Here is a 15,409-nt window from a genome sequence, read left to right as displayed (position 1 = left end):
CTGTTGAGGAAATGGACTGCATGCCCCTACTAAACCAAAACAGTTTGATCCTTCATCTCCACCACTGTTCCCAGGCAGCCAGCACTAGGCAGGAGCCAGCCTGGGGACTGCCCAGTGGTGCTGGTGCCTGGTGTGGCTCTGCTGGGCCTCTGTGGTGGGTCTGTAGCCATCCACCAGCACACTTCCATCCCAGGTAGCCTCTTCCCTGCAGAGGTGGAGATCAGGGGCAGCCCACATAGCAGCTTCTGCTTAGGGGCCACTGCTACATAGAGGAGGAAGAGGAGAAGGAGGAAGATAAAGAAGACGGAAGAATGCAGAAAGCATCAGAGTCTTGAGGGTTTATTTCCAGGCATGAGCACATCTGTCTGTAAACAGCTTGGTGAATGTGTATGAAGTACCACTGGTTCTGCTGAGGTGCACAAGAGAAAAAGGATGGCCATGGGGAGCTGCTGGGGCTGGTTTGCTGAAAAGTCACCACTCTTTCCAAACCCTTCTCTCTAGGCCACACAAACTTAGAAGAGCAGCAGATCCCTCATTCCTGAGGGAACATCTGAAGGTGAAATGCGCAGCACTTCATAAACAAAACAATGCATGTTACACAACAATGAAGCTCTATTTACAAGTATCTGTCTGAAATTTGAAGCTTCCAGTTTGGACCTAAGGAAAGGCTTGTGTACCTAGAAGCTTGTTGGTGTTTTTCAGCAATACTGGTTGATTTCCTAATATATATATTACCTTCATAACTTGCCCTTCTTTATCCTTAGACCATGGCAACGACAGCACTACTAAATATAATATTGAGACTTGGCAAAATACATTTTTAACTCCCTAGTTTCACATGAACCATGTCTTCCCTTGCTTGCATGGGATACTTGCAGCTTTCTAGAGCTTCAGTATGAGTAAAACTGAACTTAGAGGGCCAGAGAGTAATTATGTCAATGGGTACTTCTGGGGAATTCGCTCAAAAGTTTAAAATCCTTTCAGGAATGTCTCCTGGCAAACATGAGAAGACCAGATATTAACCTTGATGGATAAAATGAGAGATCTCAAACTCTACGTGCTCTCATGGAGAAGAAATGCCTCCAATACAGATTTAGAGAAATATTCAAGGAAAATGTCAAGATACATAAAACCATTTCCCAACCACCACACCCCTCAGCAATTCTATTTTCACCTAGAACTGAAAGAAATTAATTATTCCCCAGAAAAAAAATGTTTTCCTGCTACTTGTAAAGTGCCAAGAGATAGGAAGTTAGTCCCCTTCTACCATGGAGTCCTTAGAGGGGATCAAATAGCTTGTGTTTATTTATCTTTACTAGCATAACCAGCTGTCAGTGGATTATCTCCTTCTGTCATCGATATGGCTTCCTTTCACCATCAGGCAGCTGTAGGAGCAGCAGAGATTTTTTTTTCCCCCTGATTTTTAGCTTGTTAGTTAATTGTGTCTCTCACTTTTGGTTGAGGGAGCGAACTGCTTGGTGGGGAATCTGCCCCTGAGGCCAGTCTATCCTGCTTCTCTGCTATGCAACTGAAAAATTTAGAGGCTTCCTCTTTGTTTCGATGGTGAGACTAAAATGGCATAATCAGGTAAACAATAACATCATTTTGCACCCTCTGGCTCAAGATAGATCTGCCCCATAGAAGTGCTTTGAAATGATACAGGCATGGCACCTCATGCTGGGAAGTGGGGGGATTTTCCACTGCAAGGTAGGATTGTCCCAGATGTACAATGTTGACCACAGTACAGCAGCATTGACACCTGATTCAGATGAGAATGATTTGGCACTGTACACATTTTTTGGCACAGTTAAGTAAAAGACTGACTATTTCCACTCTAGAAACTTAATATTCGGCATCAGCATTAACAAACTCCCACCCTTAGCTCAGTCTGAATCTGTGAGCAAGTCCAGAGAAGGGCAACAGAGCTGGTGAAGGGTCAGGAGTACAAGTGGATGAGGAACAGCTGAGGGAGATGGGGGCTTTTAGCCTGGAGAAAAGAAGGCTCAGGAGTAGCTTTATCACTCTCTACCCAAAAGGAGGTTATAGTGAGGTGGGGGTCAGCCTTTTCTCTGAGATAACAAGTGATAGGACAAGAGAAAACCACCTCAAATTGCACCAGGGAAGGTTTAGATTGGATATGAGACAAAAAAATTTTCACAGAAAGAGTTGCAAAGCACTGGAACAGACTGCCCAGGAAAGTGGTGAAGTCACCATCTCTGGAAGTGTTCTAAAAACATGTGGATCTAACACTTGGGAACATGGTTTAATGGAGAACATGGTTGTGCTTCTACATTGATGGTTGGACTTCATAATATTAAAGGTCTTTCATTCCTTTTTTCTCCCTCTCTCTCCCTTCAGATCTAAGTGCAAGAATACTTCTACCTTTAATTACTCTCTTCCATGAAATCTCCCTTCTCTCCTGTCTTCTAATGCATATCCTCTCTCACATGCTTCTGTTTCCCCTTGCTCATGTACGTGCTTCCCTAGCTTCCCATCTCTCTCTTTCCCTCCTTTCTTGATATTTTTCTTTCCCCTCCTTTTTGTTGCCTGTATCCCAGTGAGTGTCCCTTCCTGTCTTCCTTTTCCTCCATCCTCTTCCTTGCTCTCTTGCAACTTCCCTATCTCCCAGACTTCTCTTCCTGCTATTGCCACTCTCCAGTCCAAAAGTCTCCTAGTTTCACTCTATTTCTGGGAAGACAGGCTTGAGATAGCCTGTGAGGGTGACAAGCCTGAAAAGAAGGACTTAAAATGAGAAATCAAGAAGAACGAGCCACAGGGAAAGCTGAAGAAGTGAAGTGTATAGGAAGAGAGTAAAAGAAAGGAAATGAGACCAGGGAGGCAAAACCAGAAAAAAGAACTAAGAGTCACAAATCTCCCAGACATGGTAGAGAGAGAGAAAAAACAAAATAAAACAGCTGGAAAATGCAGCAGAAAAGATAAGGCTGTTCCTAGTTATCTAGCACTGTGGCAATGAGTCAGAATCAGCGAGTTTCTGATCTCCTACTCAAATGTAAACAAATATTCCTCCATCTTTATTGCAGTGGTGCCCAAAGGATGCCAATCACACAGCACAGAAGGTTTATTTGCACACAAGAGACCTTACAATCCCCAGCAGCACTTCTGCTGTAAGGCAAAAAGAAGGAGGGTACAGCATACCTGCAAAGATGTGAGTATCAGGCTGGGGGTTAATAACTGGTTGAGGTTTTCCAAGGATTTTTTCCCACCAAGCCTGAAACACATGAAGATTACTGGAAAGATGGCATGGTCTGACCTGGGGGAACGCTGCTCTGTGGAGAAGGAACTGTGGGCCCCAGAGAACAACAATCTGTCCATGAGCCAGTAGTGCCTTTGTGACCAAGAAGGCCAATGGTATCTGGGGGCGCATCAGGAAGAGCACTGCCAGCAGGTTAAGAGGTGATCCTACTCTACCCAGCCCTGATGAGGCTTCACCTGGAGCACTGGGTCCAGTTCTGGGCTCCTCAGTACAAGTGAAGCATGGAACTCCTAGAGCGGGTCCAGCAGAGGGCAACAAAGATGATTAAGGTACTGGAGCATCCCTCTTAAGGAAAGACTGAGAGAGTTGGGCCTGTTCAGCTTCAAGGAGAGACAACTGAGAGAAGGACCTCATCAATGCCTGTCAGTATCTGAAGGGAGGGTGTTAGAGGATGGAGCCAGGCTCTGCTCAGTGTTGCTGAGCAATAGAACAAGAGGCAATGGGCAGAGACTGAAACAGAAGTTCCATGAACATGAGAAACAACTTCACCATGTGGGTGACCAAGCATTGTAACAGGTTCCCCAGAGAGGTCATGGAGTTTCCTTTCTTGGAGATACTCAAAAGCCATCTGGACACCATTCTGAATAAAGTAGTCTTGGGTACTCTGCTTGAGCAGGGAGGTGGGACAAGATCACCTCCAGTGGTCCCTTCCAACCTTCCTGATCCTGTGAAGATGCTTGCCCACAGGTGAGCCAGCATGGCCCCTCTGGCAGGACAGCCTGGCCTTCAACAGCTCTGGTCCTTCTCTTTGGCCTGAAATGTATCAAGCAGCTAGATATTCTGCTCTTCTGCCCTTTGCTTCTTGTAACTGAATCCTACACAGTTCCTCTTACCTCGTGTATTCAGTAAAGCCATATTTAGCTATGTTAACTGGAGAAAAGTGATGGGCAGACCCTCGTTAAAGATTCTTGGACTGTGAAGTTCTACTGATTTTACTCATCTCTTTGGACCCAAACCACATGAAAATTAATAGTTATGATAAAGAGGGATTACCTTTGCTAGGTACATCTTGCCTATATCTGACCATATGTCAGTGTGAAACTGCCTCACCCTTTATATTTGTCAGGAGAAGTTAAGTAAAGGTTGTATTAACTGCTATTTACCCTTGTCCTGTGGTATGCAGCCAGTGTGACATTCAAAGACAATTTAGAATGCTGTCACCAGTTCTACTGATGGTATTTTGCACTCCCTTTATTTAGTACAAAGTAAATTGTACTTCGGGTGTTTAATTTTTTTTCTTAAAATTAAGACATTAAACATATTTGCTTTTCAGCTGGCAGTGCTCCATCCCACAGATGCAGTGGTTCTGCCTTCCAGGGGGATGCCTTTCTAGAAATGTTTGTGCACAGCTGCTCACTGCACAAATACACCCTCAGGATCTCCTCGTAGTGAGTACCCTCCCTTTAAATCCAGGTAAGTTGGTTGGGAAGCACAAGGGTCACTGAATATACTTTGGTCCTTTGCAATAAGTCTCTGAAGAGCAGAAAGTTTCCTTTGGCAGCACAAATCTGTTAATTCCATCAGCAAGACAGCACAGATTGAGGCTGCTGGCACTTAATGTATGTAAATTGTCAGGAATTCTAAGCCACCCATCCACACCAGCTCTTCTGAAGGCAAAGCACTGTGCCCCATGTCTCTCAAATCCAGCATAGTCTTGACCAACTCTTGTTGACCATTTCTGGCATGAACTAGGAAAGCCCTTAGATAGATTTTAACACTTGAAGGGATCACACCTGTTGCAATGCTGTATTTCAAACAAGTAGCAGAAAACAGAAAAACAAAGTGCAAGAAAGTGATCTGCATTCAGATCTTTTCCAGTGGCTTGCTGGTGGTGCACTAGCCAAATCACTGGATTTCTCTGCCTCCTCTTCCTTATGCAAACAAGGGGAAGTGATATTTAGTCATTATTAGAACATCCAGGGATGCAAATTACTGTGTCAATGATTACTGTTTGTTCTCAAAATACACGCCATTTCCCTTTATCCCATTTACAACACTGGATTAGTCACTTCCAATATTACAGAATCATAATCATTCATTCCTTCAGATAAAGTGCTAAAAAAAATGGGTCTCTGATCTCTAAGAGGTAGGCCACTATTTAACCCACGTGCATGTGAGATCAAGTTGCATAGACACTGGAGTGATGGAAGCTATAAAGCACAGAGGTGACCAAAAAACAGCACAAAAAGTGCAGAATATCATGAGGATACAGCAAATGCTTGTCTCATGTAACATCTGATGGCTAATGAGTATTTGTAACTCATCTGCAAGAACAGCTTTACTTTCTTGCAATGATACTGATTACATCAGGAACTTCATAGTAGTACAGAACAGTACATAAATTAAAATCATTAGACTGAGGGGATACACAGCTATTAGCACACATCAGCGAGCTTTCTTGAATGTGGATTTTACAAAGTAGGAAATGTCTTCAAGAATCTACCTACCTCTTTGTGGTTTTGCAAAGGCGTTTTTTGCTGCTACATGTGTATTAGTGCACACTTCTCTCTTGCTGAATTTGGAATTATTAAAAAAAACCCTGATCTTTGACTACATATTGTTGTAGCAAGGGAGGAAACTGTTTTATTGAAGCTTGCTGGAATTTTGAATGAGCTTTAATCATGGAGATATTGGAGACAATTACTCAGGCTGTGGCTACACACAAAATTGCAGCAATTGAACTGAAGATTGGAAACTGATAAAGCAGTTCAAGCCTGTAGAAAAATACCTTTCTCAGCTTAGGTCAGTATGGGCCCCACACACCTTTCTTTGCAGGTAAGGAGAAAGTAACAGTTGTCATTTATCTTGATTCTTACCAAGTTTGAACACCATTCCACACAACATTCTCCTAAGAAAACAAAGAAAATACAGTTTAGATCACAATTTTCATAAAGTAGGTGCCTGACTGGTTAAAAAAATAGATTTAAAACCTAGTTATCTATTGTTCTCTGTCAGACTTAGAGGAATTTTCAAATGGGATCCTTCCAACATCTGTGTGGAATCCATTTTATGCAGTATTTTCATTAACAACCTGTGACGAGGGAATAAAGAGTACTCATAAAATCTGCAGACATCATCTAGCTGGGAGAGGATGCAAACAGTTTGGCGGATGGACTGAGAATTCAAAATGATGTTGCTAAATTGGAGAAAATCAACGACTCAGTAAAGAAAAGTGCAAAGTGCTACACTTAAGAGGAAGAAATCAAAAGCACAAAGAGAAAATGGGGACTAAGTGGCCAGGCAGCAGTACTGCAGAAAAGCAGCTGGGGGTGTCAGCCATGAACTGAAGTCAACAGTATGATGCTGCTCCAAAAAAAGGCTGAGCTAATGCAGGGTGCTGGGTCATGCACAATGCAGCAGATGACCATTTTGCTCATCCTGGCCTGGGGAATGACAGACACAAATGGAGGGTTTCACAGCCCAGCAGCAAACCTGAGAAGAGGCTTTGGAAGATTAAGGAGGTTTGTTTAAGATGAGCAGGCCTGGAGAATGATAGAGTAATCATTGGCTTCTGGCTGACTGCTGGGAATGGGACAAATAGAGGTTTCTACTTCAAAACAGAGACCCTAGGAAGTTCTGAAAACTCCTGCCATTTAGGCATACGGGCATGAAGTCATAGAGCTACAGAGGTGGCTGTGCATAGTGTCCTTTGCCATGCTGGGGCCAACTTCATCCAGGGATGCTGTAGGTAAGATCAGGCCTGACAGTGGGCAGCAAATGTAGGATGCAGATGGAAACAAGCACAAGGCACCTGCTCAGGGTGGCCATGGCTGAATCATGCCATCCCAGAAATGAAGACAAAATTACTTTTTTTGCTGTAAAGCCCTCAAATGCCAACATTTAATTTGACAGTGGAAGCAGAGCAAATCCCTCCTACCTACCAAGTGATGGAGAAACCATGTAGCAGCTGGCATAAAAGGCCATGAATTATGTCCATGGCCTTTCCCATTGAGCCATTTCTAAACATCCTGGTGAGGAGATCCTGGGAGGCTTTCAGGAGGCAATATAAAGTGCCTAAGTCCTTGTCAGTGCAAGCAGTCCCTGCTTGTCTGCCTGTATCCATGTGGACAGTTTTTGTTTCAGTAGCTACTAGTCTCTGTTGTCATTTAAATGGGAAAAAAATTGACAATATTTTCCTCCATGTTTTCCATTTTTTCTAGAGCTGGCTGCACTTTCTTCAAATACCAGAGCTTCGAATTTCATTGAGGAAACAATAAAACAAAAAATGCAGAAAAATTCTGAAACCCACTGAGTTTTTCACCCCGTTTCTCAACCAGAAGAAAAGCCTAGCAAATGCTAAGTGACAAATATGGGTTTGCCAAACCCTACTGCCCAAATCTAGTGACTAATATCTCTTTTCTTTTGGATGAAATGGGATTAGCAGATATATATTGGTCTTAAAAATCAATCAAGAAACATAGGGTTCTCATAAAAGTTGGGAAGTTGAGAAGCTCCATGGAGATCCATCATTACTGAGGAAGCTGTGTCCCCTGCAGTAGACCATAGCTGGAAAGATGTGAGAAAACTGAACTATCCTGTTTGCTGTGGAGTGGGGTGGAGAGGAACAAAGAGCCCTGTGGCTGAGCAGGTAGAGGGATGGATGGGCAGGTAGTGGGAGTTGAGACTAATCGGACTTGCTGCAAGACACTGAGGAAACTTTTCACCTGTCCCTGTGCCACAACATCTCCAACTATAAAATGAGATGAGCCCAGCTTTTCCTTATAAATAAATCTAACTAACTCTCTTTATGAATGACTTTCCTTATAAATAGCTTGCCTTATAAATAGCTTACATGGCAAACACTACATAGGACATAACGGGCTCTGTGGCATTTTTCATAATAAACACATTTCTAAACCCAAATAGCTCAGTAAAACAGTTACAGATGCTATGCTACTTAAGGGAAGCATGTGCTTTCAAAATGTGTTGTTAGGATAAAAACCCAATTCATTGGACTGATTTAAATGTATTAGCAAGCATCTAACCTGCAGTAATTGCAAAAATCTAATTACAAAATTAAAACGATTATCAAGGCACCCCTCAATGTTCATGATACTACATCTATTTTATACAGAAATTCATAGTATCTGAAGCATCCCATAAAATAAACAATATAATCGCTAACTAAAGAAGGAGTTGTTTTTTGCAAATCTTTTGGGTTAGAGTTAAAATAAGTAACTTTACCGATTAGTCACAGAGTGTTTGCTTACTCGGGCTGGAAGCCAGTCCATGTCAGCACTCCCTGGAGTAAATCCATGTGTGACAGCCCAGTGTCACAGAGATGCCCCAAGTGACAGTGACTAACAGTGCAAAGGGGTGTCTTGTGATCCCAATTCCTGTGCACACAGGGCAAGACCCACATCTTCCAACACTTACAAAGATAAGCTGTAACCTCAGACTGAGATGGTTCACCAGGGAAACTGCTTCACTTGAAAGACCCCATCTGCTCCCTTTTCTTGAAACATTCTTGCCATTAAGGGGGTTCTTGTATGGTGGATCTCCTCCTCTACTTGTAGACTGCAGTTTATATGCTGGGCAATGCTTATTGGTGACCCCAACATGATGCCATTTGTTGGAGAAAATAAAACACATCATTCCATTTTTTTTTTTTTACTTTTGCCAATGGCCAGACAATGGTGATTAGCTGGGAAATGTTTGAACAAGCATTGGCATTCAGTGCCTCTTTGCAGTGTGGATAGCTTGGGATTCTTCTTGGCTTATTCTGGTGCTTCAGAAGAAAAGTTCACATCAGAGCCTTCCTTTCCATCATCTTCCAGGAACCGCTTTTCACTTCTGAGAATTACCAGGTGCCAAGACTGATGGCTGAGGTGGTTGCTGGTGGAGCAAGCAGAGAGGATGAACTTGACCTAGTTAGCCAGAACATACTGATCTTGTCAAATATTTCTGACAAAGCATTCAGTGGTTTCATTTCAGTCAGGGTCAAAGAAACCTTCCCTTCCACAAGATAAAAAAGTCTCATTTAAATTACCTCACGGCAACTGTGAAGTTCAGTTCTCAAATCTTGTCAAAACAAGGGTCTTCAACCAGGTACTCCTGGTACCACCTATCAACAGGACTATTTTCTGTACAGGCAGTTGTTTGTGAAACTCGGCTTAGCTCTTTCACAACACCCTCTTAGCACTTTCCAAGAGCCATTTAGCACTTAGCACAGCAAGCAATATGTGGCCAAGGACATGGGAAAAGAAGAGGGATATATTAGGGCCAACTACTGTTTGAGGGAATTTGCTTATTAAAGTAGATTATAGTATCAGAAATAGTAATTGGGTACTGTTGTGGTCAAAAAAAAGACCAAAAAACCCAACCAACCTTCCAGGGATAAATTTCTCCGGACTCTGGTTCTACTTTTTAACCAAATAAAAATCTGCAGTCACTAGAAGCTCACTGGAATCTATGTCTTTGTTCAGTATATAATTTTTTGAACTTTGTTGCCATCTTCTGAAGAACTTACCAATTATCCAGGTATTTCCTCCTCTAAACAATATGCACTACAACTGAGAAACTGCCCATGGAGTATCTGTTAAAAGGAATAGGATGTCTGTTAAAAGGAATAGGATGTTTGGTGAACTGTTCCAGGATAAGCTGTTCCTGAGCAGCTTCCTGTTTCTATCATTGTCAGTGCCCATGATTTGGACTTCTCACTGAAGTCTTCCATGTCTGATGCTCCACTTGCTGCACTTCGCTGCAGTCTCCGCAGTGCTTTGTGGCTGGGAAAGATCTGCCCATGCTGTCTCTGGAGCAGACAGGTCAGCCCTTATATGCATTTTATAATTCTCTGTATTTCCCAGCTTATATACAGACAATCTTCTGTGTAGTTTCTTACCAAATGCACTACACAGTGTGTTCAATTTCACCATGTTTCTTGCAGATTTTTCATAAATTGGCATCACTTTATAGATCTTCCACTGATTTCCACTTCTGTTTCCATAGATGTTCTTTCCTCTGCATGACCTGGAGACAGCTTGGCAACCCAAGGCAGCCTAAAGAGCTACTTCTATGCAGAAACTGCAGGTCCTAGAGTGTGCTGAGCCAACATCAAAGATAAAACATTAAAGATCCTGACACAGCAATGACACTGGCAATCAGCTCTTGCACGTGTGAAGAATTTGTAAGGATGCCCTTATATAGCTCCTTCTTCTATCCCTCTCATTAAGGTGATCTGCTACCATTTTACATCACTTTGTCAAATGTATGTTTGTCAGTGCAGTCTGCTGTCACCAAGAACATTTGTGTCTGTGCAACTTCCCATGTTCTGCTAATTATCCTCTACCTGATACAACTTTGATCACTTCTTGAATATGGGATTTTCTCTGTAGCCAAGCACTAAGAATGCTTTATAAATCCTGGTTTTTACAAGGGTGGGGAGCTAACCTGGGTTAACTCTGAACTTTAGTTTTCTAGCTTTTTTAAAATTCTGTTTTAAATACCAGGTGATTTTGCAAAAGGTAGATATTTGATGCAATTCAGAACATAAGTGAAGAGACTGCAAAAGTGGAAAGAATTAATTCCTTACTTATCCTATGCTTCTGCACTGCAAACCCAGGCTCCTGCAGGGAACAGATGACATGACACCATCAACATACTGATGCACAGTGAGCAGTAGCACTTCTCACTGCACGGTCACCTTGCTGCCAGGGCCATGGAGACAGACTGGAGCCAGCTGCCAGCTAGCAACTCCCAACAGTATAGCCACGGCTGCTGGGCCTTCAGTGATGGGTCCTTCCCCAGGCTCTCAGTAAGTTTGCAGTTGGCATGAAATGTCATGCTGCTCACAGCATTTCGCTTAGAGGCCAAGCTGCCAGTGAAAACCAGCTCTACTATTTGAACCGCTCTTCTAAGTTACAGAGCCAGCTTTATTCAGTAGGGAAATAGTCAGCTTGGACAGGTAATTACATTCTCAGTTATCTCCTCCTTCACAATCTTCCTCCATGTTTACATCTTGGACCTATTTTGGCATTTGGGCGAGGCTGGGGCTTGTCTATCAGTGCAATGATCCAAACATGTACAGGAACCCCTACACAATGACCTCTCCTATAAGAGGCAGCTTTAGTGTCACCTCTGGCCCGCATGCCCCAAGGAAAGCTTCCCTCTTGGACGGCTTAGTGAAACCAGTACGTTTTCGGCTGGAGCTGAAGAAGTGGCCGCTTAGCCAGAGCAGCCATTCGAAGACTTCTCTCCAATGGCCGTGCTTAAGGATGGAGGGGAGGCAGCCCCTCTCTGCTGGGATGGACAGCTCGAGATCAGGGCTGGGCAGGCCTGACTCAGGCCGGCTCTGCAGCTCGAAGCCCGTCCCAAGGCACGACCCGGCCGAGCCGCTTTTCCCGGCGCGTTCCGGGGCTGCCCGCGGGAGCGCGCACGGCGGCGCACGTGGACCCGCCCTGGCCCGCCGTGGCCGCGGCGGCGGCGCCCTCTGGCGGCCGTGCCGGGTGAGCGCGGCTCCGCCTGCCGCGGCTGCCCGGGCCCGCCCGGCGCCCCTGCTCCGGCTCGGCACCAGCGCCCCGGGCCGGGCACCCGCGGCACGCAGGCGTCCCGGGGCTTCGCTTTGGGGTCTTTGCTGTTTGGGGTTTTTTCTGACTAAAATGACATTAAAGACCAGCGGGTTTTACAGGAGACGTTGCGCAAACTTTCCGGGAAATCGCCGGTAACTGCGGGGAGGGGGGGTGAAATACATCGGAGGAGGGAATACTGAGCTCTCCTTTTAGGGCCTGGGCAGTGAGTCTGCCGTGTAGGTTTGTCTACAAAAACAGCCTCGGTCTCGAGGCTTGGCTCAGCACTCCTGGAGCACATGGTGCAGACACTGGCATGGCCATGGCTACGGCATAGGCGCGGGCACGGACACAGCATGGCCACAGGCACAGACAAGGCCACAGCCACAGCATGGCCACGGCCACAGCCACGTTACAGGCACAGACAAGGACATGGGCATGCCATAGACAAAGCTATGGCCACAGCCACTACCACGGCATAGTCATGGCTGCATCATGGCTATGGACAAGGATACTTTTCATGGCCATGGTCATGCCCACAGCCACAGCATAAGCATGGACAAGGACATATGACAGACTAAAATGCTAGAGCGATGAGCATGGCCATGGGTAAAAAGGCCCTTGGACATGGCTACAGCACAGGCGCAGGCAAGTACATGGACATGGCCATGGCCACGGCCACAGTCAAAATGCCATGGGCACAGCCACAGGCACAGCATAGCCAGGGCTATGCCACCAACAAGGCCACATGCGCAGACACGGATAAGGGCACAGCCCTGGCACGGGCACTAGCACTGGCACTAGCACTGGCACAGGCACAGGCCAGAGCATAGCTACAGCACGGACACTAACACAGACATGGGCATGGACAGGAGCACGGCACGGTCGAGGATTTTGATGAGGATGAGGATGAGGACACGCACCCGGACGCAGCAGCACACGGCAGTGCCGCCCGCCCGCCGCCAGGGGGCGGCGCCGCCGCGGGCGGGCCGCGCGCTGCCCTCACGGCGCCCCGTCAGCGAGCGCGGGGCGGGCGGCGCTCATGGCGGCCCCGCGGCTGGGGCGCCCGGCGGCCGGGGGGAAATCGCTTCCGTCTTCATACCCTGCTCCATTGCGGTTTTTTCCACTAGGACGAGCAGCAAAAAGTGAGTGGGGTTGAGGTCCAAGAGAGAAGATCAGACCAATTCAAAAGAAAGGAGGAGCGAGAGAGAGGGCAAATAAACAACTTCACAGCTTTTCCTGATTTTTCCAGTGAAAATGGGAGTATCTGTAGCATAGGCGAGGCTCTGGCCCACACGCTTCCCTAGGGCAGGCGGTGGCGGGTTTCAGGACTAGAACAGCTGTCAGTAGATTCCAACACAGCAAGTTCTGTTTTCCTTTGATTAAGAGATCGAGTGCAAAGGGCCAACCACCAGTCACTTTGGGGGGATAAAGCCCACAGAAACGAGAGAATTGAAGCAATAATTTTCTTTTGATGATAAGGGTGAGAGATCGCACAAATGTCATCCAAATTGCTGAGCGTATCAGTATTGCCTGTGTTACGCTTACAGGTCAAACACAGTGTGAAGTCAATGAGAATACCCAACTGCCAGGGCATCTGGGCTGTGTCAGAAAGACTTGCTGCTCTCTGCTTTCTTAGAGCTGAAAGAAAATTCAGTAAGTTGTGGAGTTGAATGCTTCATCCTCTTCCCTCCCAAGCTTGAAAAGGTGACAGATGTTTCCTCAGGGCCTGTTATTTTAGACACCTCCATGATTTATATATCTCTGCAAGCCTGGTGGGTGGAATTGCATGTTACAGACGAGCTGAAAATAACTTGTATATGCTCATATACAGACTCTGATATCTATTGGCCCATGCAGAAAAACTCCAAATTGAATCACATGATCTCTTGCCTGGCAGATGCATTAAGATGTACTGATGGAGCAATGGTGCCTTAAAGTGAAGCTGAAAGGTTCAGTGAAGAGCACTGGCAAGGACTCTGGGTGACATTGTGCATAGCAGAACCACCAGAGCTTAGCCCTCGTGATTGCTTTGCTAAGATAGGCAGTCACATATAGAGGGAAAATTCATATTTAGAACAATATGCAATTCCCTGTGGGATCATAGAACTGGACAGACTACCTTTGGCCTTTGTGTGAGAGGTTCAGAAGATACCTGGAAAGGTGGTTGCAGAACTTCGTTTGGATGTGTGGGTCCTTCTCACGAGAAGCAGTACTTGGGGAAATTCTGCTGTGGGACCGTGGAGTGTCAAGCTGTTAACACCTGGTCATGTATTTGGGATAGCGTGTGGAAGAGGCAGAGAAATAAATATGTTGCACCCAGGCGTGCCCAGCACTCCAAAAATCTGTTAGGTGGCACTGTGTATGGCACATAGGCACACACCAGGCTGAAAGCCCAGTGTCAAGGCTAAGATGTAAGGGAATGTTTTTCTCATGTGAACTTCTCAAAAGCAGAGGTTTCTGCATCCCTCCATCTGTAGAACCCAGGGAGTTTCACCCAGCTGCTTATTAAGTTTTCCCCTGAGTGCTGCCTGGCTTCCTTTGGATACAGCTCAGAACCAGCGTTCTCTGGGAGACGATAATATTTTCCAAGGCTGGGCCATTCATCCATGCCAGCCTCTGGAGAATATGGAGAAGCTGTGCAGAAAGGCCCTGGGCACACTTGTCCACACCCTGTAGCCCGCAGTAGACATTCACATCCTGCCAAGGTAAACTGTGTGAGCGGTGCGCCTGATTCACAGCCAGGGCTGCAGCAAAAGCAGTGAGGGAAGAGTGGCAGAACTTTAACTCCTTGGGAGGGGCTGAAGGCAGAACTCGCAGCAGACGACCCAAATTCTTGGCGGGAGCGTGTATCTCACAGGGTTTCCTGCCAGGGTTTCTGCTGTACCACATGTCACCTCTGTGCTTAAAGCCTTTTTTGTTCTGGGAGGTCTTTTGTTGGGTTTGGGGTGTTTTTCCCTCAAACAACGCCTTCAGGCATTTGTTTTCACTTACCTGAGTGCTTCCCAAACACTGGGCTTAAACTTACTGTTGTCTAGTCCCCTTTGATCACCTGTTTGTGATGACTCAGATCTGGAGCCTAAACCACCGCTTTTTAGAAATCGTTCAACCTACCTGTCGGATTCCTCAGAGATTATCTGGATTCAGCATGTGCTCCTTTCCCTTTGGTCAAAGCTGCATGACTTCAACTTTTCCCTTGCATCTTCCAGTTTCTCTGTCCCCATGGTTGTTTGCTATTCCTTTTCCTTCTTTTGAGTCTCTCTGCCACAAAGTGTCACACAAGGTGATATTTTCAGATACATGGTGGAGGTGATGGGGATGTTAATTCTGCTCTCAGAGGTTCCTTTAGAAAAAAACTATTTTTTAAACACCCACAAGCAAAAAGGGTTTAATTTTTAAGCTGATGAATAAATAATTTGTCCACAGTCAAAATGTTTGTGATGACAATGGTGCTGTGCCCTGAGGGAATTAATTCAACTATCACTTTCCTGCTCACAAATACCTCAGTCCAGTGATGTCCCATGTTGTATCCCAGTCTGAGACTCATGGCCCCACTCCTGCAGGAGGAAAATACTTGCATCTTTGGAAAACTTGGGTGAAATATTCAGTGGCATAGCAGGAGTAGAACCCA

General features: G+C 45.5%; 1 protein-coding gene across 1 annotated transcript in view; it reads left to right on the top strand.

The window, feature by feature from the left end:
• The first annotated feature begins 12,817 nt into the window (after positions 1-12,817).
• The window catches only part of CREB3L1 (cAMP responsive element binding protein 3 like 1), a 63,354-nt gene continuing 60,762 nt past the window's right edge, over positions 12,818-15,409 (top strand). Inside the window, exon 1 of the mRNA XM_063158996.1 lies at positions 12,818-12,923. The gene's annotated coding sequence lies outside the window, so the exon portion shown is untranslated. The remainder of the gene's footprint in view (positions 12,924-15,409) is intronic.

This window comes from Melospiza melodia, chromosome 6 (assembly GCF_035770615.1).
Source record: "Melospiza melodia melodia isolate bMelMel2 chromosome 6, bMelMel2.pri, whole genome shotgun sequence".
In the NCBI taxonomy this organism is placed as follows: Eukaryota; Metazoa; Chordata; class Aves; order Passeriformes; family Passerellidae; genus Melospiza; species Melospiza melodia.
The sequence above is the reverse complement of the archived record's forward strand: the minus strand, read 5'-3'. Positions and strand labels throughout refer to the sequence as shown.